The sequence below is a fragment of the Macrotis lagotis genome, chromosome 2 (assembly GCF_037893015.1).
Source record: "Macrotis lagotis isolate mMagLag1 chromosome 2, bilby.v1.9.chrom.fasta, whole genome shotgun sequence".
Classification (NCBI taxonomy): domain Eukaryota; kingdom Metazoa; phylum Chordata; class Mammalia; order Peramelemorphia; family Peramelidae; genus Macrotis; species Macrotis lagotis.
In genome coordinates, this window is record NC_133659.1 from 179,676,100 (window position 1) to 179,703,466 (window position 27,367).

The window sequence follows — 27,367 nt, forward strand, 5'->3', positions numbered from 1 at the left end:
TTTCATATGCCTTTTTAGTGTTTTTTTCTGAATCCTTTCCCTCATCATTTCTTATAGCATAATAGTGTATTTTCACAATAATATATCACAACTCAAAGATTTCCAAATTGATAGGCATCCAGCCAATTTCCAAGTCTTTTCCAACACAAAAAAGAAGTGCTATGAATATTGTTATGCATATTGTTTCTTTTCCTTTGATGTTTTTGAGAGAAAGATAAGAAAAAAGGAAGGAAGGAAGGAAGGAAGGAAGGAAGGAAGGAAGGAAGGAAGGAAGGAAGGAAGGAAGGAAAGAAGAAGGGAGGGAGGCCAGGAGGAAGGATAAAAGGAGAGCAGTAAGGGAGAGGGAAAGAAAGGGAATAAAAGAAGGAAAGAAGGAGGGAGGAAGGGAGAAAAGAAGAGAAGAAAGAAGAAAAAAAAAACAAAGGACAGGAAAAGAAAGAAAATAATAATTAAACACGATATTATGTAGACATAAACTATAAGAAAGTGCATTGGAGCAGAAGGGAGAGGAAGAGAAGCTTTTATAATAAAATCCAGCAAAGAACAGATGTTAGATCTAAGGCTGTCTTATGGAAGTGGATAAATCCTATGTATATATAAAAGAAAGGAAAAAACTTACTGTGGACTTATGGTTTATCCTCTTAGGGCCCAGATGACTGTCTAATAAAATAGGGCACCTGTCTTATCATCTTTTAATTATGAGTTTATTATTCATTGAACTGCATGATCATTGTGAAGATATATAGTTTCCACAAATAGTATTTATGGAACATCTGTTCTATATCACTGTGCTTGAAATATATGTTAGGGTAAAGTTACCTAAAATCCATCACAAAAGCAATAATTGGAATGCTTGAAAACTGTGTAGTTACCCCCAATGAATGTGGACATGAACTGAAAACCCCAAAGTCAAAAAGAGAGTAAGGGAACCAGTTCTCACTTTATTTAGTAGTGTTTGCTATCTTGGTAGGTAAAATATCAGAAAGCAAACTGTGAAAATGAACTGGGACTTAAACCAAATTGGGAAAAAGTCACCCAGCAGTTGGTAAAAGTAATGCCATGCTGTGACCAGATTCAAAAGAGTATCATAACTATCTTTTCATTTGGAATGAAGGACTCAAGCAAGAAAATGAGTGTATGTACACAACTGACTCCTAACCTCTACAAACACAAATGCTATCTGTGTATTTAGACCAAACTAGATAAAAGTGAATGAAGTAATTCAATTATCTTCATCTTAGCCAAACCAATCTAAAAACAAAACAAAACAAGCATATATTAAGCAACTATTATGAACAAAACCCTGTTTTAGGCACTGGGGTTACAAAGGAAAAAAATAAAGAAAATTGAATAACCATAAGAAGTTTATTTTCTGCCACAGGCAAACAGAGAATTATATGCTTTAATGACTTAAAGTGAGCAAAGTCTCAATTGTATGGTTCAGGGAGAGAATTAATGGATAATGTTGAGAATGTAGCTGGGGAGCCGATGTCAGTGGATTTTAGGTACTAAACTAAAGAGTATAAACATTATTTCATAGAAGAATTTAGAAGTAGAGATGAGATAGCATGAGATAAAGCTCTAGAGGTAGGAAATTGAATACTGAGGTCAGTGAATAGTATTAGAATTGTTTTAGAGGGATGTATACTCTATGCAGAAGAATAAATAAGTCTGAAAACATGGACTGAATACACGTCATAAATCTGTATATTTGACATTAAACAGACTTAGCCATAATTCACATTGTCACCTAATCTCTGTATTGGAAGGGACCCAGCAGCCATTTAATCAACCTATACCTGAATAAGAATATTATCTGCAATATGGCAGATAAGGGATGATTATAGTATTCTTGAAGATGCCCAGCCAGTATAGAATGGAATTGTTCTATTACAAGCCAGGAAGGCTAGGAATTCAGGGAAACCCAGAAAGATTTGCATGGACTGATGCTGAGCAAGATGAGCAGAACCAGAGGAATATTGTGTACCCTGGCAGCAACATGGGGGTGATGACCAACCTTGATGGGCTTGCCCATTCCTTTAGTGCAACAGTCAGGCACAATATTTTATTTTTCTTCCTTAAAGATGATTTCTTTCTCATCACATTCGAATTAGATCAATGTATACCAAGGAAACAATGTAAAGACAAGTAGACTTCTTTCAGTGGGGGATGGGGGGAGGGAAGAAAGATTGGGGGGAAAAATTGTAAAAAATTCAAAATTAAAATTAAAAGCAACTAACATTTATAGAAAAAAAAAGATGCCCAGCCAAGAGGAGCCCTTTCTGCCCCTTTCAGTTTCACCATAATTATTAGGTAGTCTTAGCAGATTGAGTAGAATATCCTTGTAACCCAAGAATATCACCTCTACTACTTATTATGTGACTTTGTGTAAGTCACCTAAATTTCTTGGTAATGCAGGCAGTTCTCTAAGACAATAAGTTACACAGAAAATGCCTAACTACATGGCCATTTTATAAGTATCCTGTCTCTATCCTCTAATTCTTAAGATGTTAGTTGTGCTTTTCTGTCAAATCTAAATCTATCACTTTGTGTATTCTTTTTTAGTACTCAGTCCTGCCCACTGGAAGTAAATATAGGAAATCTAATTCTTCCTCAAAGGAACAAACTTCTAAATACTTAATGACAATTATACTTCAAACTGACCCAGTGTGGCTTTCTGCCACTGTCGGACTGGTGCTGTGTTACCTGGGCAAGTCACTTAGCCCCATTCGCTTCATTCTCATCATCTATAAAATGTGTTGGAGAAGGAAATGACAAACCAATCTATTATCCTTGCCAAGAAAAGTCCAAAGAGGATCATGAAGGATCAGACATAACTGAAGCAACTGTACACTATCAACAACAAAAAGTACTTTGAAAATATGAATGATAGTTAATTTGTCTTCTCTATTTCCCCCACCCAATCTGTTTCTACCCACTATCACAGTGCTTTGCAAATTGCAGCTACTCAAAAAAATATTTCTTGAACAGGCCAAAGGAATAAATACATATTCAAGAAGGGAACAAGAATCGCACTTTAAAAATGTGTTATCACTTTAATGAATTATCACTAAATTAAGGATTGCATTGAATTCCCCTTTTACTCAGAAAGAAATTAGAAACTTGGAAAATCTGAATATAACATAATGGTGAATCTGGTAATTTCCTGGGACCTGCTGTTCTTAATTTTAATTTTGTTGTTGCTATTGCATAGACAAATTAATGGCAAAACTGAAAGGCAACATGGTGGCATAGAGGAAAATGTTGACCTTTAAAAATCATAAAAACTTGTTTAAATCCCATCTTTGTTAATCTATGACCTCAGGTAGATCTCATAAACTCTGTTTTTCAGTTTCACCACCTGCAAAATAAGGAAATTGGGCTTTATGTTCTTCAAAATGACTTCTAGATCTAGTATACTAAGATTGTATTGCTTCTGATTAAGATTTGATTTTTAAATGATGCTCCAATGGCTTTCCAGCCAGCAGGGACTATTTCATTGAATTCAATTAAAGTCATAAACCTCTCTCTTCCAGTTGTTTCATTTAGAAATAGACAGTGCATAGTACTTCCTGGACATTTTTATATCAAATGATCAGATAACAAGGTGAACTACTAACCAGTCCAGAATAAAAAGTATAATCGACACTTTAGCAAAACACCCTGAATTTGCAGAATATGAATCCCATGAGCTTGTAGTTTGCATCTTTCTCTATCATACTCTCAACCATGAAGCCTTAGAGACAATTTGGGGAGATGTATGTTTGTGGGTGTGTGTGTGTGTGCGTGTGTGTGTGTGTGTGTGTGTGTGTATGATATTTTATCTTTTTCCTCTCAGCATTTGTCAGGTTTCTATTAAACAATGCTGGATTGGTTTGCAGGACTTAGCGTGACAATTAATTCACCAGGATTTCTAAGTATTCAGAAAAAAAAAGCCTCACAAAGGTTTCAAAGACATAACATGAGGCTATAGAACAATGATTGGTGGAAATTTCATTGAAATATTAGTCTGACCTAAAAAAAATAAGAAATATTACTCTGTTTTCAGAGATATAGGAAACATGTAGGATTGTTCATTATTCATAGGGAAAAAGAGAAAACCTGATATTTTTGAGAAATTTATCTTTATTTTTCCCATTTTTGTTTGAGGACACTCAAGTAAATAAGGCCATTCTAGCTCACAGATTTTTTATTTCAGTTCCATGAATGATTTTAATATTTAATTAATATATTTCAATATCTTTTGTTTCCTAAGCACTTATCTTTTTTATTTCATGTATTCAAAAGCATGACTTTTAGAAGACATCTATAAATTTTAATAAGCTGCCAAAGGTTACATGAAACAAAAAAAGTGAAGCATTCCTAGATTAGAATGACGAACAAATTAAAGTGAGTGTTCTGTTCCATATATAGTTTTTCACAGGCTTGGTTTACATGAATTAATTCATTGAGACTAAAAGGTAGCTAGGTGGTGCCATAGAGTGATAATGATGATGATGTTTGTCCTTAATTTTCAAAGACCATGACATCAGGGTGATGCCATGACAAGCACATGAATTGGATTTGAGCGAGAGGAGTCTGTGCTAAGTCAGCCTCACTTTCTCCCCCAGAGCCATCTGAGTCCAAGGACCAGAAATGAATCAGAACTAATGGAGATGCCCTGGAAGAGAAGCAATCAGGGTTAAGTCACTTGTCCAAGGTCACACAGTTAATAAATACTAGTTGTCTGAGATCAGATTCGAACTCCCATCCTCCTAACTCCAAGGCTAGTGCTCTATGCATTGCACCACCTAGCTGCCATAGACTACAGAATATTAGACCTGGATTTAGATAGACTCAGTTTCCTCATTTCAACCCCAAATGGGGTCAAAAAGAGTTGGACACAAATGAAACAGTACAAAAGCAATAGCTGTTTTTCAATTGTTATGGTACAAAGAGGAGGTATAGTGTATTGGATGAAGAGATGTCCTTAAAGACTGGATGATCTGTTGGGGTGGCTAGGTTGCACAGTGGATAGAGCACCAGTTCTGGACTCAGGAGTACCTGAGTTCAAATCCGACCTCAGACATTTAATAATTACTTAGCTGTGTGGTCTTGGGAAAGCCACTTAACCCCAGTTGCCTCACAAAAACCTAAAAAAAAAAAAAAAAGACTGGATGATCTAGATTCATGTCCTACCGCTGACATATGCTGACTTAAACCACTTAGTTTTTCAATACATTTCTTTTGTTTCCTAAGTGACAGGGAAGGTTTCAATATGAACTGACAGAAGGACTATTCATAAAGAGGAAGATATATAAAATATATAAAATATATTTCATATGATATATGAAAGAAATCATAGGTATATATGCTAACCTTATGCAAATCATTGTGCTTGCTTCTGGGAAATAAAAATTGAAGGAAAAAAAATGCCAGTGTTCCTGCCTTTCAGGACTTCACATTCTGCTGGAGGACAGAAAGAGGTTATGACATGTACTCAGGTAATGTAAGACAGGGAGTAGTAACAGAGGCAAACAATAAATCCAGATGATTTACTCCAGTAAAATCTGAGGCTGGAGAGAAGACATTAAATTAAAGAAATTGGAGAAGGTTTCATCAAAAAAATGTGGCACCTAAGATAAGTTTTAAAGGAGGAAAAGGGATTTAAAGGGCAAAAATGAAGGCAGAGAGGTATCCCAACACACTGAATAGCTTGTATTGGTAAAGTGAGACAAGAAATACCAGAAATAGCTGCTATAGTTAGACTTTAAATTAGTATATTTGAATGTTAAACAAGTTAAATGGAGTTCAAAAATAGTAGATTAGAGTCAGATTGTGGTGGGCTTTAAATCCCAGGCTAAAGAAAATGATATTTTCTTTTTATTGTCACCTTCTTCCTTCTCATTCTCCCATCATTTCCACTACTTCCCTTAGATTAGAATCACCCGGAATCAAAGCTCACAAGTTCTCAAGGATATTTTTTACCAGATCAAATATAAGACACATTTCAGAGCAAAAAAACCCATTTATTTGAATGCTTTTTTCATTTCCTATAAGAGAAATTTCATTTCATATAATTATCTATCTATTCCCTATTTATGTGTCCAGACATATGAGAGTGAAGAAAGAGAGCTACCTATTATTTCCATATCATATCAGGAACATCATACAACAAGAAGCAATAAATATACTGTCAAATAAAGGTCTACAGCAGCAGTACTGGGTTACTGAGTCTTGGGTACAAATTAGCCAATCTCAGGTTTTTCATATCGCTTCCAAACAGTGAGAAATGGTCAGAGATGGTCACAGACAGTTATAACTTTTGAGCAGATGATACAGTTTATTGTTTGTTACTCCATCTTGTCTAGTCTGCTTTCATTGTTGGATAGACAGTGTAAAAATGACTTCTCATCACAAACTGTGTGCACAACCCTTCTTTTTTTTGACTGGATTCACACATTTGGGTACAGGATCAGACTCACTTAATTTCTAGGAAACTGATTAGGGGAAAATGGGCCTTAACGGAAGGACTGTTGGGCCCAGTTTGCCTATTGCAACAATGTCTAGATGTTTTTCTTTTTTCCCTTATGTTCTGTAACTCACTTTTCTTCCTTGTGGATGTTTCTCTTTTTTCCCTTATGTCCTGTAACTCTCCTTTCCTCCTTATTCAAAGATGTTCCCATTCTGTGAAATTAAGGATGCATTCCTGAGTCAAGCAGAAGGTCTGATTCTAAAATCTTGCAAGAATATTTCTGAGGTCACTCTTCCAGCCAAGATGGCAGAGAGAAGACAGGCACAGTAAAATGAGAAACAGCTGAATCTTTCTCTCATCAGACTTGGCTTAATGTTAACTTATACACACACTTTCAGTTAACTTAAAAAACAGCTTACCTTTCTAGAATTAGAAGGGGGAAAGGAGAGGGGGAGATGGAGACAGGGAGGGGGAGAGAAAAATGGGAACTAACAGAAGGAAGGGATGGAAAGGGGGAGAAATGGAAAAGGGGAAAGAAAGGAGAGGGAGTGGATATAGGAGGGCAAACACACTGAAGGTGGCTGTATTCAGAAACAAAATAATGGGGAATTCAGATAAAGGGAAAAAAGAAGAAAAGTATAAAAAGTTAGCATGGAGAGCAATAAAGAGTTAGTAATTATAACTTTGAATGGGAATGGGATGACCTCTCCCTTAAAACACAAGTAAATGGAAGACTGGATTAAAAACCAGAATCCTACAATATACTGCTTACAAGAAACTTATTTGAAGCAGAGAGATACATATAGAGTAAAGGTAAAAGGTAGGAGCAAAATATATTTTACTTCAGCTGAAGTGAAAAAAAGAAGCTGCAGAAATAGATAGCATTAAAAGAGATAAGGAAGAAAACTACATCCTCCTAAAAGTGATTTCAATATTGAATATGTATGCACCCAATAGGATAGCATACAAATTCTTAGAGGAGAACCTGAAAGAACTATAGGAAGACATAGACAGCAAAATTCTACTAGTGGGAGACTTCAACCTCCCACTCCTAGATTTAGATAAATCGAATCATAAAATATACATAATACATAAAATATACAAGAAAGATGTTAAGGAGGTAAATATATTGTTAACAAGCCTAGATATGATAGACTTATGGAGGAAACTGAATGGGGATAGAAAGGAATGTACATTTTTCTCTGCAGTATATGGCACACAAAAATTGACCATGTACTAGGACATAAAAACCTAATGCAGACAGGAAGAATTAGTGAATACATCTTTCTCAGATCAAAATGCAATAAAAGTCATATGCAATATTGGGGCAAAGAGATATAGACCCAGAACCAAGTGGAAACTGAATAACCTCATTTTAAAGAATGAGTGGATCAAGCAACAAATTAGAGAAAGAATTAGTTATTTCATTGTAGGTAATGACAATAATGAAATAACATGCTAAAACCTATGGAATTCACTGAAAGCAGCTGTCAGGGGATATATATTTTATTGTTGAATGCTTTACATGAATAAATTAGAGAAAGAAGAAATCAATGCACTAAATATGCAACTAAAGAATTAGAGAAAGAACAAATTAAAAAAGCTCCAATTAAAAACCAAATTAAAAATTCTTAAAATTAATAAGAAATTAATGAAATCAAAAGCAAAAAAACCTTTCAAATTAACAAATAAAACCGAGTTGGTTTTATGAAAAAATAATAAAATTGATAAGCCTCTGGTGAATGTAATTTAAAAAAAGAAAGAAGAAAATCAAATTGTTGGTACCATAAATGAAAAAAAAAGTGAAATCATCACCAATGAGGAGGAAATTAAAGTAATAATTTGGAATTATTTTGCTCTACTCTGTGTCAATAAATTTGAAAATCTAAGTGAAATGGACTAACATTTACAAAAATATAACATGCCTAGGTTAAATGAAGAGGAGATTAAATACCTGAACAACCCTATCTCAGAAAAAGAAATTCAATAAGCCATCATTGAACTGCCTAAGAAAGAATCTCCAGGGCCTTATGGATTCAAAAGTGAATTCTACCAAACATTTAATTGGTTCCAATTCTATATAAATTCTTTGGAAAAATAGATGAAGACAGAACTCTGCCCTACTCTTTCTATGTCACCAATATGGTGCTGATAACTAAGAAAGAGTTAAAACAGACATAGAAAATTATAGACCTATCTCCCTGATGAATATAGATGCAAAAATATTAAATAAAATCCATCAAAATGATTAAAACAAGTTATCACTAGGATAATACATAATAACCAAGTAGAATTTATCCCAGGAATGCAGGCCTTGTTCAGTATTAGGAAAACTGTTAGTATAATTAATTATATCAACAACAAACCTATCAAAATCATATGATTATATCATTAGATGCTGAAAAAGCTTTTGACAAAATGCAGCACCCATTCCTACTAAAAACACTAGAGTGTAGGAATATATGTACTGTTCCTTAGAATTATAAGCACTATCTATCTGAAACCATCAACACACACTATATTCAATGTGGATAGGTTAGAGTCATTCCCAATAACATGAGGGGTGAAACAAGGATGTCCATTATCACCACTACTATTCAATATCATATTAGAAATGCTAACTTCAGCAATAAGAGAAGAAGAAATTGAAGGAATGAGAATTGGGAAAGAAGAGACAAAACTCTCACTCTTTGCAGATGACATGATGGTCTACCTAGAGAATCCCAAGAAATCATCCAAAAAACTATAGGGAACAATCAGCAACTTTATCAAATTTGCAGGATATAAAATATACCCTCACAAATCCTCAAATTTTCTATATATGACTAACAAGATACAGCAGGAAGAGCTAGAAAGAGAAATCCCATTCAAAGTAACCTCAGACAATATAAAATACCTGGGAGTCTTTTTGCCAAGGCAGACTCAAAACCTTTTTGAAAACAATTACAAAACACTTCTCACACAAATAAAATCAGATTTAAATAACTGAGCAAATACTTAAATGAGTTAGAAAAAGTTGTAAGGAAATTCATATATATAAATAAAAAGTTAATCATTTCCAGGGATTCAATGAAAAAAAAAAGTACAAAAGAAGGTGATTTACCTACAAGATCTAAAATTATATTCTAAAGCATCAGTCATCAAAATTGTCTGGTATTGGCTAAGAAATAGAGGAATGGTCCAGTGGAATAGACTAGGTGCAATAGCAGGAAATTATTATTGTAATCTGCTGTTTGATAAACTCAAAGAGTCCAGATATTGGGATAAAAACTGCTAGGAAAACTGGAAGTTAGTATGGAAGAAACTTTGATTAGACCAACACCTCACACCCTTTACCAAGATAAGATCCAAATGAATACAGGATCGAGACATAAAAAACAGTATTATAAGCAAACTAGATCAAGGAGCACTTTAGCTGTCAGATCTATAGAAAAGGAAGCAGCTTATGATTAAGGAAGAGATGGACAACATCACTAAAAACAAATTAGATAATTTTGATTACATTAAATTAAAAAGCTTTGGCACAGACAAAACCATTGTAACCAAGATCAAAAGAAATGTAGTAAACTGGGAAACAATCTTTACAAGTAGTATTTTTGACAAAGGATTCATTTCTAAACTATACAGAAAACTGAATCAAATTAAAAAATATATTCCCCAACTAACAAATGGGCAAAAGGTTATAGAAAGGCAATTTACAGATGAAAAGATCAAAGTGATCCATCATCATATGAAAAATTATTCTAAATTTCTACTTATTAGAGAAATGCAAATTAAAGCATCTCTGAGTACCACTTCACATCTCTCAGACTGTCCAATATGGCCAGAAAGGAAAAATGATCATTGTCGGAAGGGTTGTGGGAAATCTGGTACACTAATACATTGTTGGTGGAGCTGTGAACTCATCCAACCTTTCTGGAGACCAGTCTGGAACTTCGCCCAAAGGGCAACAAAAATATGCACACCCTTTTTATCCAACAATACCACTACTGGGTCTATACCCTGAAGAGATGATAAAAAAAAGGTAAAATCCAGCACTTGTACAAAAATATTCATAGCAACCCTCTTTGTGGTGGTAAGGAATTGGAAATCAAGTAAATGTCCTTCCATTGGGAAATGACTTAGCAAACTGGTATGTGCACGTCGTGGAACACTATTGTTCTATTAGATACCAGGATGGACAGGAATTCAGGGAAGCCTGGAGGGATTTGCATGAACTGATGCTGAGGGAGATGAACAGAACCAGAAAATCATTGTACATCCTAACAGCAACATGGGGGCAATAATCAACCTTGATGGACTCACTCATTCCATGAGTGCAATAATCAGGCACAATTTGGGGCTGTCTGCAATAGAGAATGCCATTTATATCCAGAGAAAGAACTGTGTAGTTTGAACAAAGACCAAGGACTATTACCTTAAATTTAGAAAAAAAAGTTGTCATCTTATTGTCTGATCTCTTATACTTTATGGTTCTTCCTTAAGGATATGATTTCTTTCTCATCACATTTAATTTGGACCAATGTATGCCCAAAACAATGTAAAGACTGGCAAATTTCCTTCTGTGGGGGGTTGGGTGGGAGGGAAGTAAGATTAAGGGAAAAATTGTAAAACTCAAAATAAATAAGATCTTTAAATATAAAAAAAATATTTCTGACTCCTGGTGACATTTATTGCATATCCTATAGCAAATAAGGAGGAAGAGAAAAAAAATTTTCTCAAGAAAATGACTGTGAAATACTTGCCTTAGGGTTATAGTGTATTGGCTGCTGTCCAAGAGAGAAACCTTGAGAAAGGATAGTCAAGTGAAATGTCACAATGATGGTACAAGTGAATACTGTTGAGATCTTCAAGAAAAGGGGCAACAGGGGCAGCTAGGCGGTGTAGTGGATAAAGCACCAGCCCTGCAGTCAGCAGTACCTGAGTTCAAATCCAGCCTCAGACATTTAATAATTACCTAGCTGTGTGGCCTTGGGCAAGCTACTTAACCCCATTTGCCTTTCAAAAACCTAAAAAAAAAGAGAGAAGTGGCAACAGTGAATAGAGAAAGAAAGACAGATGAAATATATGCTATCAATATGATTTTACAATTGGTTGCACATAAAACATTGATAAGAATGGAGAGTCAAAAATAAACAAGTTTTAAGTCTGAGATACTGAGAAGACAAATTATAAGGGAAATTAGGAATCATTTTTAGTTAAATAAAATGAGTTCTAGTTTGTACAAATTGAGTTTGAGATACTAGAAACCTACTTTAGTGGAGATATCTAACAGGTTATTAGACTAGATTTAAGTGGATAATATCTACATGAATCAGATAATGGAAATCTTAAGACTGCATGAGATCACTAGAAAGAGGATGTAGATAGAAGATAGGAGAGCCAAAGATAGGACCCTAAGGAAAACTCCAAGTTTCCTCCCAAGTAAAACAGACAGATTGGGAGGATACAGACGCAATGAAGATGACTGAGAAGAAACAGTCAGATTGGCATGAGGAAAAATTAATGAAGTAGTATTAGGAAAGTCATGTTATGAGAGAATATTCAGGCCAAAAGATAGGTGAACAGTGTCAATAATCTCAGAGAGATCAAGGAGGGTGAAATCTGAGAAGATGACAGAATTTAGAAATTGAGAAGCCAAAGGAACAAACGTAGAAGACATTAAAGTGATGATTTGATGGACATTGCCTTATTTCTCTCCAGATATTGTACTGGTGGGTTAATTTTACTTCATATCTCTTCTAGATTCACTGTTATGGGACTTCTGAAATTATTTTTGTTGTTATCATTAGTATTTACTATATGCCTTTACAGTTAGTTAGTAGAGGGCTTAGTAGAAAGTAATAGACTAACCAAGTTAACACATAAGAATGGAATAGTTTGGTTAATCAAATCCTATCTACTGTTATTTCCAATTATCTTAAATATTCAAAGGGAAGAAGGGAAGGGAAAGTTTTGAGATTCGGGATGTTACAATGAGAATTACTGGTCTGACAATATTAAATAATATAAGGCCACTGATTGGAATGGGTGATTTCATATCTCCAATATAAGGGAGGTATTAAACAATCTCTAGGGAATAGTTTAAATCACAAATAGTTTCTTGAGGAAGGTAGAGAAATTCAGAAGGCAAACTATTTTTAATGTTGAGAATGCTGGCTAAAATAAGCTGTGATTCTCTCTTCTTCAATTTAAATTCATACCATCATATCTTGAAACAATCAAGAGTTCACAATCTCAGGAGTAACTAATATACACGACACTGGAAATACTCATGACCTTTAGCCAGTAGTTATATAGACATATCTATAATAGAATTCAGAAAAGTTCTCCAAATTATAGCGTTTTTAGCTTCTAGGATAGGTGGGAAAAAAAATTCACAAAACTGTTCAGAAACTTAAGGGTATAACAAACCCAGAATTTAAATCTATATCTCCTATAATTAATAATTCTGTTAAGAATACAAATTCATTTGTACTATTTGGGAACCAAGGGGCCTAAGTTTAAATATCATCTCTAATACTTTACTACCTCTAAATTTTGATCAAATCACTTTTACTCCCTAAGTTTGAATTTGCTCCTCTACAAAATAAGATGATTTTACTCGATGGCTTATGAAGTCCCTTCTTGCTCTAAATAAATGATACTATGAAATACAAATCCATTGGTGGCAGGGCATTGACCCAAGATCAAACCCTTATGTCCTACCTAAAATAAATAGATCTCTCAGTTTATGCATTGTATCCTTAGATGAGAAGGATAAGTCTATCTATGCCTAGCCTAACATACCACATGATAACATGGACCTTCTCTGCTTCAGGTTATACTCAAAGACCATCAAATCACCTGAGGAAAATGTGCTGTTAGCATCTGATATGGAATTTCAAAACACATGAAAGAAAAATGTGTTCTTGAAGGGAAGGTTGACATAATAGAGTGTTATACTTGGAATCAGAAAAATATAGGTATACATTCTGTTACTTTTTAAAATTATATTTGATTTTTCCCTAATTATATATTAATTTTTTTTACATTTTGAGTTCCATATTCTCTTTCCCTCCCTTCCTTCCCTTCCCTTTTCCTGAGGTGATAAGTAATTCCATATACTTTATACATGCACTATCTTGTAAAACATTTCCATATTAGTCATTTTGTACAAAAAGACTCAAAGAAAAAATAAAGAAACAAGCAAAAAAGAAAATAAATAAGAAACAAAGAAACAAGAAAGAAAGAGTCATTGCATTGCTGAGAATAATAGTCATTCACAATTCCTCATCATATAATATAGATGTTACTGTGTGCAATGTTCTCCTGGTTCTGATTTCACTTTGCTGACTTCACTTTGCATTAGGTCATGTAAGTCTTTTCAGGTTTTTTTTTAAAACATCCTGTTTGTCCTTATAGTCCATCATAAATCATATACCATAGATTGCCCCAATTGATGGCTATTCCCTCTAATTCCAGGTCTTAGCCACCACACAACTATTATAAATACTTTTGTACAAATAGGTGCTTTGTCCTTTTTTTTGGGGGGGGGGCACACATCCTACTTTTAATATTCATTGGTTGTATGACCAAGTCACCTCACTGAACTGCAGTTCTGTTATTTATAATATCATGAAGTTGTGGAGATGGCCTTTAAATTTTCTTCTAGCTCTGAACTTACAGTCCCATGGTTGTATGAATAATATTCATTATAATAGATATATGGCAATGTCTTAATTGGAGAACCCTATCTAAAGAGCATTAAATTTCCGTTAGTATTGAATCTGAACTCAGGGGATTTGGGTTTGAAAACCAGTTCTGCCAATAACTCTTTGTATCACTTTTGACAAGTCACTTAATTTCTCTGAGACTGTTTCCTCATATTTTATATGAGAACATTGGATTAGATAGCCTCTAAGGTCCCTTCCAGACATAATCTATGAACCTTTGAAGTTTGATATGGTTAAGATAAAATTTTCTGTCCTATACCTAATAGAAAGATTTCTCTTTCATGAAACTATCCATGCTATCAGTCTTTTCTGATTCAGTGAAAGAGATTTTTTCTTCCATACTCAGATATACTGTTTATAATATAATGAGATGCTAAGGCTCTGTCTATATGATTCAATAATAACCCAATGAAAAGTGGGCCCCACAAGCTGTCAGTCTAAGATAAGGCTTTGTCTAACACTTGATCTGACTGATTTTATTTTTTTATCTGAATTGACTTCAATGGTTCTAATGGACTATATGTTGTCACCCTGTAGAAGCTTTACTTGTTACTGAAATATACTATCCATCTTGAAAAAGTGGAGGCTCCTCTATCACTGAATTAGATTGCCATAGCTACCCTTTCCCAGATGCAGGCATTTGGCTTCTATTTTCAATAGTTTAGTTTTACAACAGAGTATGCCTATCTATAATGCCCATTAATACAATGTCCTCCATCCAGACAGTATCATTTTTTAACACTGAGAGTGAGGCTGAGACAGGTTCATATTTTCAGTTTGAGTTAACCAATTTATGTTGCAGAAACAGAAGACTTGAACAGTCAGAGAAATCTAACAAGGAGCAGTAAACACACATACACATACAAAGAAGAAATACAGGTAGATAGAAGTATTTGCATAATGAGAATCAGATCAATGGAGGTATAGCTAACTGGAGAAATATAAATCCAGAAAAATAGGCAGGTCAGGTGATTGTTGGGAGCATAATGGACAGGAGGCAGATGAACCTCTGTACCCTGCAATGGGTGGCAGGATTTAATTGGGCAATAACCCCAAGTCATTTTGGGTGTATTTTATTCAAAATACTCTTTTACAGTAACCATGTTATTATCTAATGTGAGAAATGAAATAGTAGCACTTAATATTTATATATCAAATGAATTAATCAGGAGTCATAGACTGCTGAGCAATTTCTCTGTTCAGTTATCCTCAGACTATTCTAATTCCTCAAGGGAGGATAAATACTTGACAGGTGGAGAGATGTTCAAGAAACAGGAAAGCACCAAATTGCTAGGGAAGGTGAGATAGAGCTAGCTAGAAAGATTCAGAGGAAGGCTTCAAGTATTTGGAGTCAGAGGGTACAATGGGTTTGGAGTTCAAGAATTTAAGTTTAAGTTGGGTCTCTTATGCTTACTATGTCTGTGGATCTGGATAAAACCATATAATCTTCCCTTAACTAGAAATGAAAGAATTGCACCAATTTGCCTCTGAGGGCCTCCTTGTTCTTGTATTTATAATCCTATGATTTGAGTTTAAAGTTCAGCACAAACATTTAAATACATATGGGAAAATGGGTAAGATATTTAATCTCTTCAAGTTTCTATTTGCTCATCCATTAAAACAATAATGAAAATGATGATAATTAGTAGCAATAAACTGGACTAGATTAAGCTGAATGTACTTTAAATCTAAAATATTATCTTATGAACAAGATAGAAGAATGACAATGGCCCTCTGAATTACATTATTATTATATTCATGAATGTGATGGCATCACCTTTTTTGATAGAGCCAGGAAAAAAATAGTGGATAAGTAGTGTTAAGAATTGTGGAATAACTCAAGAAGTTCCTGTTCTAGTGAGACTCCAAAGAGAGAGGAAATGCAGCAAAATGGGAAATATGGCAAGTGGAAAGAATTGCAGAATAAAGACTAATGGGATAAGGAAGAACTGAGTCTGAACTTTCTTTTTGGTACTTACTAGCTGTGTAGTTATGGATAAATCATAACTTCTATGAGTCTGATTTTTCTTATTTGTAAAATTGAGATTAGAGATGTCTACTGAAAAGGATTCTAGTGAAGAAGCTAGTGAAAATACATAACACTTTTTTCCTAAAAGTATTATTTGAATACTGTTTATAATAATTATTCCCACATCCTTCCTTCAAGGATATCTTTAGACAACTGACTCTTTCTTCCCTTCTCCTTCTACCATAGTTATATCACTGTAGGGAAATTTTCCAGACAAGTGCCTCCTGATTGCTTGACTCTGAATATGCCTTGTTATCAGAGGAAGTGGACAGGAAAAATGACTATGCCTTCTATTTTCCACACTTAGACTAATATAAACAATTTCCTCCTATCAAATAATATAAGCTATATTATGGTTTAGTCAAGTAGAGGGAAGTGCACTGATTAAATGTGCACATATCAATCAAGCTAGTACTGAAGTATTTGTTAAGTTCACAATTCAAATAAGGAAACATATCATTTAACTACCATTGTTCCTTCTCAAAACAAAAACAAATTAAAAAAACTACGATAAATATTATGATTGAATGTTCCATAATTCTTTGGGGATATCACCCCACTCTGAGTGGTCATGCAGAAAGGTGGAAGCCTATCCATTAGACCCTTAAACTCTAATGGAGCCCACCAAACTGATGCATTACCTGTAACTGCTCAGGTCTGATGAAAAGGTTCTGTTGCCAAAAGTCAATAGCTGGGCAATCTGCCAAGTCCATTTTGATGTTGTGCACTCAAGTGGGATTTATGGAGACACAAAGCCAAAATCAGCAATGAAAGTATGACAGGGTAGTAATTAATGTTGGATGTTTCCCCTCTCTTTACAAAATACATCAGTTTTAAAAGATACACAGAGGAAAAGCTAGAAAGCACAGGGTTAGATTCTGAACTAAAATAGCCAGACCGATTGGTGAGTAATACAAGCAATTGATTTATTTTTCATGAAAAGTCCTTTTGTGCAGGCAAATCGAAGACTTGAAGGATAAAATGGTGATCCCAAGCTCTACCTGTCTACATTTAAAGATATCTAACTTGAGTTTCAAGACAAAAAAAAAAAGTTGTACTGGTAGGGTCTCAAAGCAGCGGAATTTGCAGTAGAGCACTCTGTGTTTTAAAGTGACTTCCTTATTCTTTCTGATAGTTAATAGTGCTTTGTTGATCTAGGTATATTAAAGTCTCTTAATAACAGGAAATGGTATACGATAAATATTTTTCTTGATTCCTACCCATTGAAAACTGACTACCTTGCAAATTCCCAATTATAAGCTATTTGCAGTTGACAAGGGGCTACAAGAATATGCTGTATGCTAGATTCTCCATTTCCATGTTCTATATTCTAAAAGCTCTAATACATATATATATATATATATATATATATATATATATATATATATATATATTTATAAAGACTCCTTCCAATGATACAGATTACAATTCAGCCATGCCCATATGTCTGATGCAGTTCATTTCTATGTCCTATCGTAAATCTGGCAAATCTGGCAAATCTGGCAAATCTTCCTTCCATTCTCTTAAAAATATATGGACACTTATAACATACCCTAATATTCTGCCATTAATTAGCAATTGTTCAAAAACTGTACATCTTTTCTCTAATACCACAATACCACCCATTTCGAAGAAAATAGCATTTCATTTAAAAATATTTACTTTATTCTCCAAAAAATTCTCCAAAAAACACTAGGGAATGATGGAGTAATACAGGAAACTAAGCAGAAAAATGTGGATAAGTTATGTGGTTTTTTTAATATTTTGGGTTCAGAACTGGTTTTTAAATTAATATTTAAGTTCACCTCTACCAAAATTCTACTTTGATTCCGCATCAGGCAATAATGAGACTCCAAATTTTTGATAGTCATGACTGTAGAACACAAACCATTGGAATTTCCTCCCAAGATTAAATGTCTTTAAACTTCAGTCTAGATAAGTTTTGAGAAAATTATTTCAAGACTAATTATGTTAGTAAATATGTTAATATGTATAGAGGTAGCAATTTTTATTGATAAAGTAATGCTTGTACTGACAAAATCACAGGTACTTCAAAATGAATCTATGAGCTGAATATCAAAGTTCACAGTATAATATATATATAATGCAGATATGAATAGGTATATATGTATATGTATTATGAATGTGGCCGTGTGTATATAAAGGTATATTTATATATGCATTAATATATGTATGTATAGATATGTATATTAAAAGACATGCACATTCTAAATTAAGTACTTCTCACAGTGATGGATAAGAGGACATATTTTTAACCAACAAGAAATAAAGTGATTCATAAAAGGTAAAATAGAATCACTGGAGTTGAAAAACTCAAACTTGAATAAAAACTATTTTACTAGGATGAAACAAGTAGCTCTGAATTATAGAAAATTTTTGCTTCTAATATCTCTGATTACTGTCTGATATTCAAGAAGTATAGGAATCTAATACAAATAAAGAAGGCTAAGAGACACTTCATAATGGATAAATGTTCAACAAACAAATGCCCTAAAATTATAACTAACCATCTCAAATATTACTTTGTCACTAATACCAATAATAACAAAGGTAAATCAAAACAACTTTGAGGGTTTACCTCACATACAGGAAATAACAGAAAAAATGACAAAATATATGGATAATCTGATATTGTTGGAGAGATTTTAGAAACATTGACATACTAATAAGCTACTGATAGAAATCTGTAGTTCAACCATTTTATCAAAAAATTTAGAATTATGCTAAGAAACTCACTAAAATGTTCTTAATCCAGAAGTCTTCATTTAAGCACATACTCTGAAGAAGTCAAAGACAGAGAAATATCATACATATACATATAAATACACATAGATATCTCATTTATACATATATTTACACTTCTCATATATATTCACACATGTGTGTGTTTACATGTATGTGTACGCATACTGAAATACTTCTGTATTAATAGAAAACTGGAAACAAGTTAAAAATCCACCAGTGAGGGAGTGGCCAAATAAATCATAGCAAATTAATATTACAGTCTCATAAGAAATGATCAAATTGAAGATTAAAGAGAAACATAAAATAAAGTAGATTCAGGAAAATAATATATTTAATCAACTTAATAAATTAAGATGGAAATATTAACAAGAAAGCCCCTGAATACTGCATATTTATGATAACCTCCATCTGTTCCAAAATAAAAGGGAGAAAATGTGTTTCTACTCTTTCTTTGCTGAGCTAGGAGACTCGACATTGCACATGCTATGAAGCTGATTTGGCAAATTGCTTAATTTTCTGAAAATTTTTTGTTTGTTTACATTCTTCTTCTTTATTTAAAGGAAATAATTCTTTGGTTGAAAAAGGAAGGAGTAAAATACTTGGAAACAAAAGTGATGAAAGAAATCAATTTTCTTTTAATTTAAAAGGTAAATTTTGTTGAAAGATTAAAACAATTTGTTTCATGGAGAGATCAATATAAGTAGATTTTTAATTTGTAATAATGACCTCACTCAAGAAACATCCAAGATGACTTGCTGATTGCAATGTTCTAAGAAGAATATATTTTTATATGTATTTCAAAACAGCAGGCAAAGTTACCAAAGAGAATTGGAGAATCTATTGGGAAGGTAAGAAAAAGACATTTCCAAACTAGGGTTTGTGAGGCAAGGAGAGAGAATAAGAAAGGTGTCTTGTGGAAGGTAGGATCTTAGCTGAGTCTTTTTATTTATTTTGAATTTTGTAAGGCAGTGCAATTTAGTGACTTTGCAGGGTCACACAGCTAAGTAGGTATTAAGTGTCTGAGGCTGGATTTGAACTCAGGTCCTCCTGACAGTGCTCTATTTCCTGCACCTCCTAGCTTCCCCCAAACAATTATCCCCTTTTTTTGCAAGGCAATGGGGTTAAGTGACTTGCCCAATGTCACACAGCTAAGTTATACATCAAGGATCTGTGACTGCATTTGAACTCATATCCTCTGACTCCAGGGCCAGTATTCTATCCACTGTGCCACCTTGCTGCCCCAGATCCTTTGTTAAAGAAAAGTGGAGGAGCCCAAAGACAGAGGTAAGGAGGGAAATAATTTCAAGCATTGAAGAAAGGAAGTAAAAAGGCACATAGTTGAGAGATAAAGTATGATGTATGACAAATACTGAGATGGCATCACTTGATTTTATATGTCTAGATGAATAAAGTATAAGAAGATTGAAAAGGTAGTATTCAACCTTCTTATGAAGTCTTTTATTAGGGAACTCTTTCTACAATACAAATTCTTGAGCAGAGGAGAGATTCAGTTCTACATTTCCTGATAAAAGTCAAGTTACCTTAGACTGGAACCACTTTTTTGTTAGACCCTAGGGATCTACCCACTTGGCCATCCCTAACAATCTCTTTACAACTAACAGGTTTGTTGATTTCATTTTGCCTATTGTTAATGTTTATCCTTCATTTTCAAAGAGGACTGTTGACATCAAGTGGTGATGGATTTATGCCTTGACTTATGTGTGAATTAAAGTGAGTTAAAGTTACACAAAGTCATCAGTTTCCCTCCCTTTGCCAGAATCATCAAAGTCGAATGGCAAAACAAACATCAAGGTGATTGGTGATGGCTAAAAATGGACTGAATGACCTAGTTGTTCCCTTAGACCTAACCAGATTCTAAGTACTCTGAAGTACCCATTCAGTTGCCTTAGTGACCACTGGAACAATTTTTCTCAATCATCCATTCTACCAGGGGTAGTCTTCATATTCTTGTTATGGAAATTGCTCTACTCACCACTAGCTTTCAGGATCATAGTTCACTCTCAATCTGATTTAGTCCATTTGCTAAGATGATTTATTTCACTGTGGTCACTACACATAGTTTTTTGAAGCCAAAGATGAATGTTGAGTGCCAGGTAGCCACCAAAGTTGGATGAGCAACCTGAGATCTTGGCAAGAGTTCACACCAGAGATGCTAGTTTTTTCATATATACCTGACATTAAAAATGACAAAAATTACCCAAGGGTTCCTTCTCTCCTTCCCAGCATAGAACATTTTCCCCTGCATCACTACTGAATATACTGATCCAGAGATAAATACAAAAACCCACATAAGTCAATTAACTACTAAAAGTAGTTAAAACATTATTCTCTTAGTAGTTAGTAATATAATCAGAAACTTGACCCTGTAATTATTTCTCTCAATGAAGCTGAAACAATGAGACCAGCATCAAAATAATTTCTAATGCTACTTCTTATAGATGGTATATATTTTTCCATAATGAGCACTGAAATTAATAAGGCCATGTCTCTGCTCTATTACATAGTTACTACCCTACCCCACCCTGACATTTAGAGGATATGGATCTTTGAAATCCCTAGTTTTCTACATATTTGACAACCAGTTATTATTGTTGTTGTTTCTGTCATTGTGGTTCTTGGAAAGGACATATAGAACTATTTATTTCATAATGCAAGGCATTCAATAGCTATAAAGGATTTCCTCATTGTTGAAGTCTGATGTGCCCTTGCAGCTAACACTTTTTGACCAACTAATCTAGAAGAATCTAGGAACTAGAATAGAATGAAAATAAATCAATAACTGTGAACTCATTCCCTAACCAACTGATCAATAATTCTAAACTTAAACACTTAAACTTAGGGGTGGCTAGGTGGCATAGTGGATAAAGCACCGGCCCTGGAATCAGGAGTACCTGGGTTCAAATACGGTCTCAGACACTTAATAATTACCTAACTGTGTGGCCTTGGGCAAGCCACTTAACCCCATTTGCCTTGCAAAAACCTAAAAAAAAATTAAACTTAGGAAAAAAGAAAGAGAGAGAGAGAGAGAGAGAGAGAGAGAGAGAGAGAAGAGGGCAGGTAGCCATGAGGTTTGGCTTAGTCAGGCCACATGGAATGGGGGAGGTCCATGGTGCTACACATGGCCCAAGATAAAGCATGAGAAAACCCCATACTGTTGGATGGAAGTTAGAGTCAAAGAAGAAGCAAGAAACAGGGGAGTTTCCTGTTAAGGAGTGGAGTTTCTGTAGTAGGCTGGACAAGGGGTAGTGTTTAGGGAGTGGTCTTGCACCTTGGGCAAGTATCTTCCAATAACAAGCTACTTACTGGTCCTTCCTGTCCCATGGTTCATGATCCCCCCCCCAAATTCAACCTGTCATTTCCTGCCAAGTCACATCTATGGCCAAGGTTAGGTCAAGGGAAAAATGGGAGACAGGATACAAACAACAGGGGTCAAGGGGAGCCAGGATAAAATGGACAGGGTCAGGTAACATCTCATGAGCAAATAATCTTCCACAATTAAGAAGTTTTTAACAGCATTGCAAAATTACAGAATTTGTTCCTGCTACATTCATAATTCTCCACATCATCTTGTATTATACATACGTACATATATATGTGTAAATAAACATATTTATATGTTGAGTTTTAAAAATATATATGTTCTTCTATTAAGGAATATGAATGAGATGGAGAACCATTGTTATGTAAGAAATCATGAGGAACAAACTTCACAAACTTCAGAACTGTCTGGAAAGACTTAAATGAACTGATGCTGAGTAAAGTGAACAGAACCAGGAGAGAATATTGTATACATCAATATCAACTTTGTGTAATGATCAGCTATGATGGATTTAGATTCTCCCAGGGATCAAGGACAATTCTAGAAGAATTACATGGAAAATGCCATCCACATGGAGAGGAACAAAAGTAATGAAGTCTCAATGCAGACCAAAGCATACTCTTTTCCTTTATAAAAACTGGTTTTATGTATATTTTTTCCTTTCTCTCATGTTTTTTTCCTCTTTAGTTCTGATTTTTCCTTCGCAACATGACTAATATGAAAATATATTAAGCAGGGTTATACATGTAAAACTTAGATTACTCATTGTCATAGGTAAGAGGGAGGGAAGGGAAGAAGATAGAAAAATGTAGAACTCAAAAGCTTATTGAGGCGTGGCTAGGTGGCACAGTGGATAAAGCACCGGCCTTGGAGTCAGGAGTACCTGGGTTCAAATTTGGTCTCAGACACTTAATTACCTTGCTGTGTGGACTTGGGCAAGCCACTTAACCCCATTTGCTTTGCAAAAAAAAAGAATTAAAAAAATGCTTATTGAAAGATGAATGTTAGAAGCTATCTTCACATGTATTTGAAATAATAAAATAAATTAACATTCAAAAACTAAAGTATAAAATTAATTTTTCAGTATCTCATCTCCTGAAAGAATAATATATACATATACATATGCATAAGCATGTGCTTATACATATTCATCTTACTTACAGATACATCCTAAAAAGTATACATCACAAAATAATAACATAAAACATTAAAACCAAACATAAATGGCTATAGATGTGTTTAAATCAAAATACAATTTACTATAAGTACATTTAATGTCAGGGATAAAGAAATTATAAATGGGATGGAGATTAAAGACACTAATCACAAGACTTCCATTACCAGACTTAGTGAATAGAATATTCTCTTGATTAATTCAGTAAAGTTTCATTTAGAAAATTTTCCATACATGAGAATTTTGTGCTTAAGACCCAGAAAACTTTATGGACACATAAAAATATGACAGCCTGGTCCAGTGAAAATATCACTGGGATTAGAGTAAGAGGAAGAATAAGAAGAGGAATGTGTTTGACTTCCACTTCTGAATCCTAATTATTATTAACTTTTTGATCTAAAAGTAATCAAATCAAAAACCTTTCATTAAGGTTTACTTTAGACCAGGAACTACTAATAGTAGGTAAAGCAAAATAAGCAGCAGGATAGTCCTTTCCCTCAAGGAGATTGCATTCAAATAGAAGACAGGATAGAGTAAGAAATAAACATCTATTGTTTATTAAGCACCTTTTCTCTCCCAGTGCAGGGTGTCTACAGGAAAAGCAAATAACTCTGACTTCAGGGCTCTTAAATCCATTTCCGGGATGCTTTCCACCTTTAGTTTTAGTCTGAACCACCCAACTCTCACCTTTCACTCCAAGAAATAGTAACATGTACTGGTGGCCTAAGTAGGTTGAGGGTGTTTGTTATTGATTGTTGTCCATAAGAATCACAGAGGACTATGATATCAAATGAATGTTAACATAATAGCTACATTATATTGATTACAGTGAGGAGGAATGTTATACAAAGTCATCCCTCAGTGCATTTTTCAGATCCTTATTTCCCCATAGACCTGAAGCAGAGGAACTGATCACACAGAGTTGTTGTCATCTTTTTTGTATTGGTAACTTTTCTGTACTGTGGGGGCTATTCTACATTCTGTGTTGGCTCTTCTTGAATGTCATTTCCTAAAGCATTTTGGTCATTAATAGTATGGTTGACCTTGATCATACCCTATGGAGTAGAAGCATGCTTGGTGCTAAGGAATATTGCTTATGCTCAGTGAATGCTTTCTTGTATCAGGCTTTAGTCACTCCTTGAAAACCACCCTTGTGGCATTCTCTTTGGAGAATGCCTGAAGTACCACCCTTGTTTTACCCACAACACAATATATTTGAGCAAGGTTCTGCAAAGGCTTGCTCTCTTTTTCCCTACTTTGCCTGACTACTGCTGCTCTGAACTCTTCTCCCTTTTCTATAGACTAGACCCATGTGTTTCTGCCATGCTGAACCAATATGGACTCAACTCCATTCAGTTAGATCTATGTTGATCTAAATTTCCTTTCTTTCCCTTTTTCCTTTTTAACTTGACTCTTGCCTCCCATATCAGTGAGGTTCCAGAGCTCTAAGTACATCCCTCTATTGTTCCTACATGCCAGAGGCTGTTCCTCTGGGAGACCTGCTTTAGTTGGGGGTACTGTCTGGCCTGAGATTTATACCTTTTCCACTGAATTTTCCAGGTCAGCAAGAGCTCTCCATATGCAGACAGAAGTCTCAAACTGGTCTGTGAGTCAGAGGAGATGTCTACTCCAAACATGTGAAGTCTTTTCCCTGTGGAATGAGTGGATGAGAACAATGTGTTCCAGTGGCCAAGAAGGTGGCCAAGGCAGACACTATGAAGTGCTTAGAACTTGGTTAGATATCAAAGATACTAAAGTCATCCACTGAATCTTGGATTATCTCCAGTTATCTTGATTCTGTCATGTCAATGATTGAGTTAACTCTGGAAAAGAAAGTGAGGTCAACAATTTTATGCTACTGCTTCTTAGATCCAATTTTTATACTAGTTAAAGATATCACTCATACCAAGCAAGACTAAAGTGAAGGGAGTGTTGGTGCATGATTATTTTTGTTTGTAGAAAACTGTGCACTCAGTGCAGCCTCTGAAGCTGAGATGCAACAAAGTATGGATTGATTCTCTGCTGCTTGTGCTAATTTTGACCTAATAATCAGCACCAAGAAAACACAGGTACTCCCTCAACCAGCTTCTCTCCATCCATGTATGTGTGTAGGACAAACAACCACTGACCCAATTAATTAAATGAGAAGCTTCTCAAGGTAGAAATAGAAAGCAGCTTTATTCAATTTCTGCAGAAATAGGGATCACCTCCACTAGTAAGAATAGTAGAGTGTGGCAAAATGAAAGAAGTGAGACAGATTTTTTTTTTAACATTGTGACAAACAAACTTGACTGCATGATTTCATTCACACATCCTGTCCCCTCTATAAGTCATGTGATCACTGTCTGGGTCTTTTTGCCCTTGGAATGCAGGAAATCACAGCTGCTGATAAGGCATGACATGCCCTTGGATCATCTTTCTCCACAATCTGTCTTGTTTTTGCAAGACTAGGTAAGGTTATTTTTACAGGAATCTGCAACTGTGCAGATAAGACCTTTGCAATATCCTTAGGAAGGGGACAGTTTCACAATATCTCTTGAAACAACACTTTCCCAAGACCCAGAAGAGTTCTTCATCCAAAAATTTCTTTGTTCCTCCATGTGGAACAATTGATTGCAGCAAATGGAGAAATTTTGAATACTCTGGATAAGGTAGTTGACCTGCACATTACCAAAGCTAGCTCAATGTTTGGTAGGCTCCAAAATAAAGTGTGGGAGAGAAGTGAGAGATATCAGACTAACTATCGAACTGAAAAACTTGTGTTAATTTCATTTTTTTGCATGCCTATAAAGCCTACCAGTACCATGCCAGGATTTTGTGCTAAGGACACCTAGAAAACTTGATGGGTTATAAAAAAATGTGACAGTCTGGTCCAATGAAAATATCACTGGCTTTACCTAGTCTCTCAATACCATAGCAGAAAACTGAACAATTTCCATTTCTGTTTTCTTAGGAAGATTCTGAAGCTCACTTGGAAGAATAAGATACCAGACACTGAGGTCCTATCTCAAACTAAATTTCCAAGCATTCAAAGTCTTTTATAGAAAACACAACTCTTATAGGCTGGCCAGATTGATTGAATGCCAAATATACACATGCCAAAAAAACTATTGTATGGAGAACTCACACAGGTCACAAGGTGATGAAAAAAGTGATACAGCAAAAAAGTTGCTCTTAAGCTCTCTCTGAAGATCTTTGGAATTGATTGTGTGATATGGAATTAATTGTATGATATGGAAAAAACTGGTATAGTATGACATGACCTCATCAGAGAAGGTCTGTGCTTTATGAAAGCAGAACTGCAGCAGCCCAAAAGAAATGCAGGATGTGGAAATTTAGAGAATCCTTCCCAATTGTTCAAAAGTACTATTTGTGTCTGACTTATCAAATATTGGTCTGATCAGCCACAGTTAGATGCACTGTATCTTGACTCTAACATTGTGTTGTCATTTTAGTTCTCTTCAAGAATTCTTCCTTCCCAATTGATAAGTGGTCAAAGGATATGAATAGACAGTATTCAACTGAAGAAATTAAAGTTATGTATAATCATATGATAAAATGTCCCAATCATCATTGATTAGAAAAATGCAAATTAAAACAACTCTGAGGTATCACCTCATATCCATCAGATTGCCTAAGATGTCAAAAAAGGGAAAATGATCAATGCTGGAGAGGATGTGGGAGGACTGAGACACTGATGCATTGTTAGTGGAATTGTGAACTGGTCCAAACACTCTGGAGAGTAATATGAAACTATGCCCAAAAAGCAATAAAACTTCATACCATTTGATCCAACAATTCCAATTCTAGGCCTATATCCAAAAGAAATAAAAAAAAAATGGGAAAAATCCCACATATTCCAAAATATTCATAGCATCTCTTTTTTGTA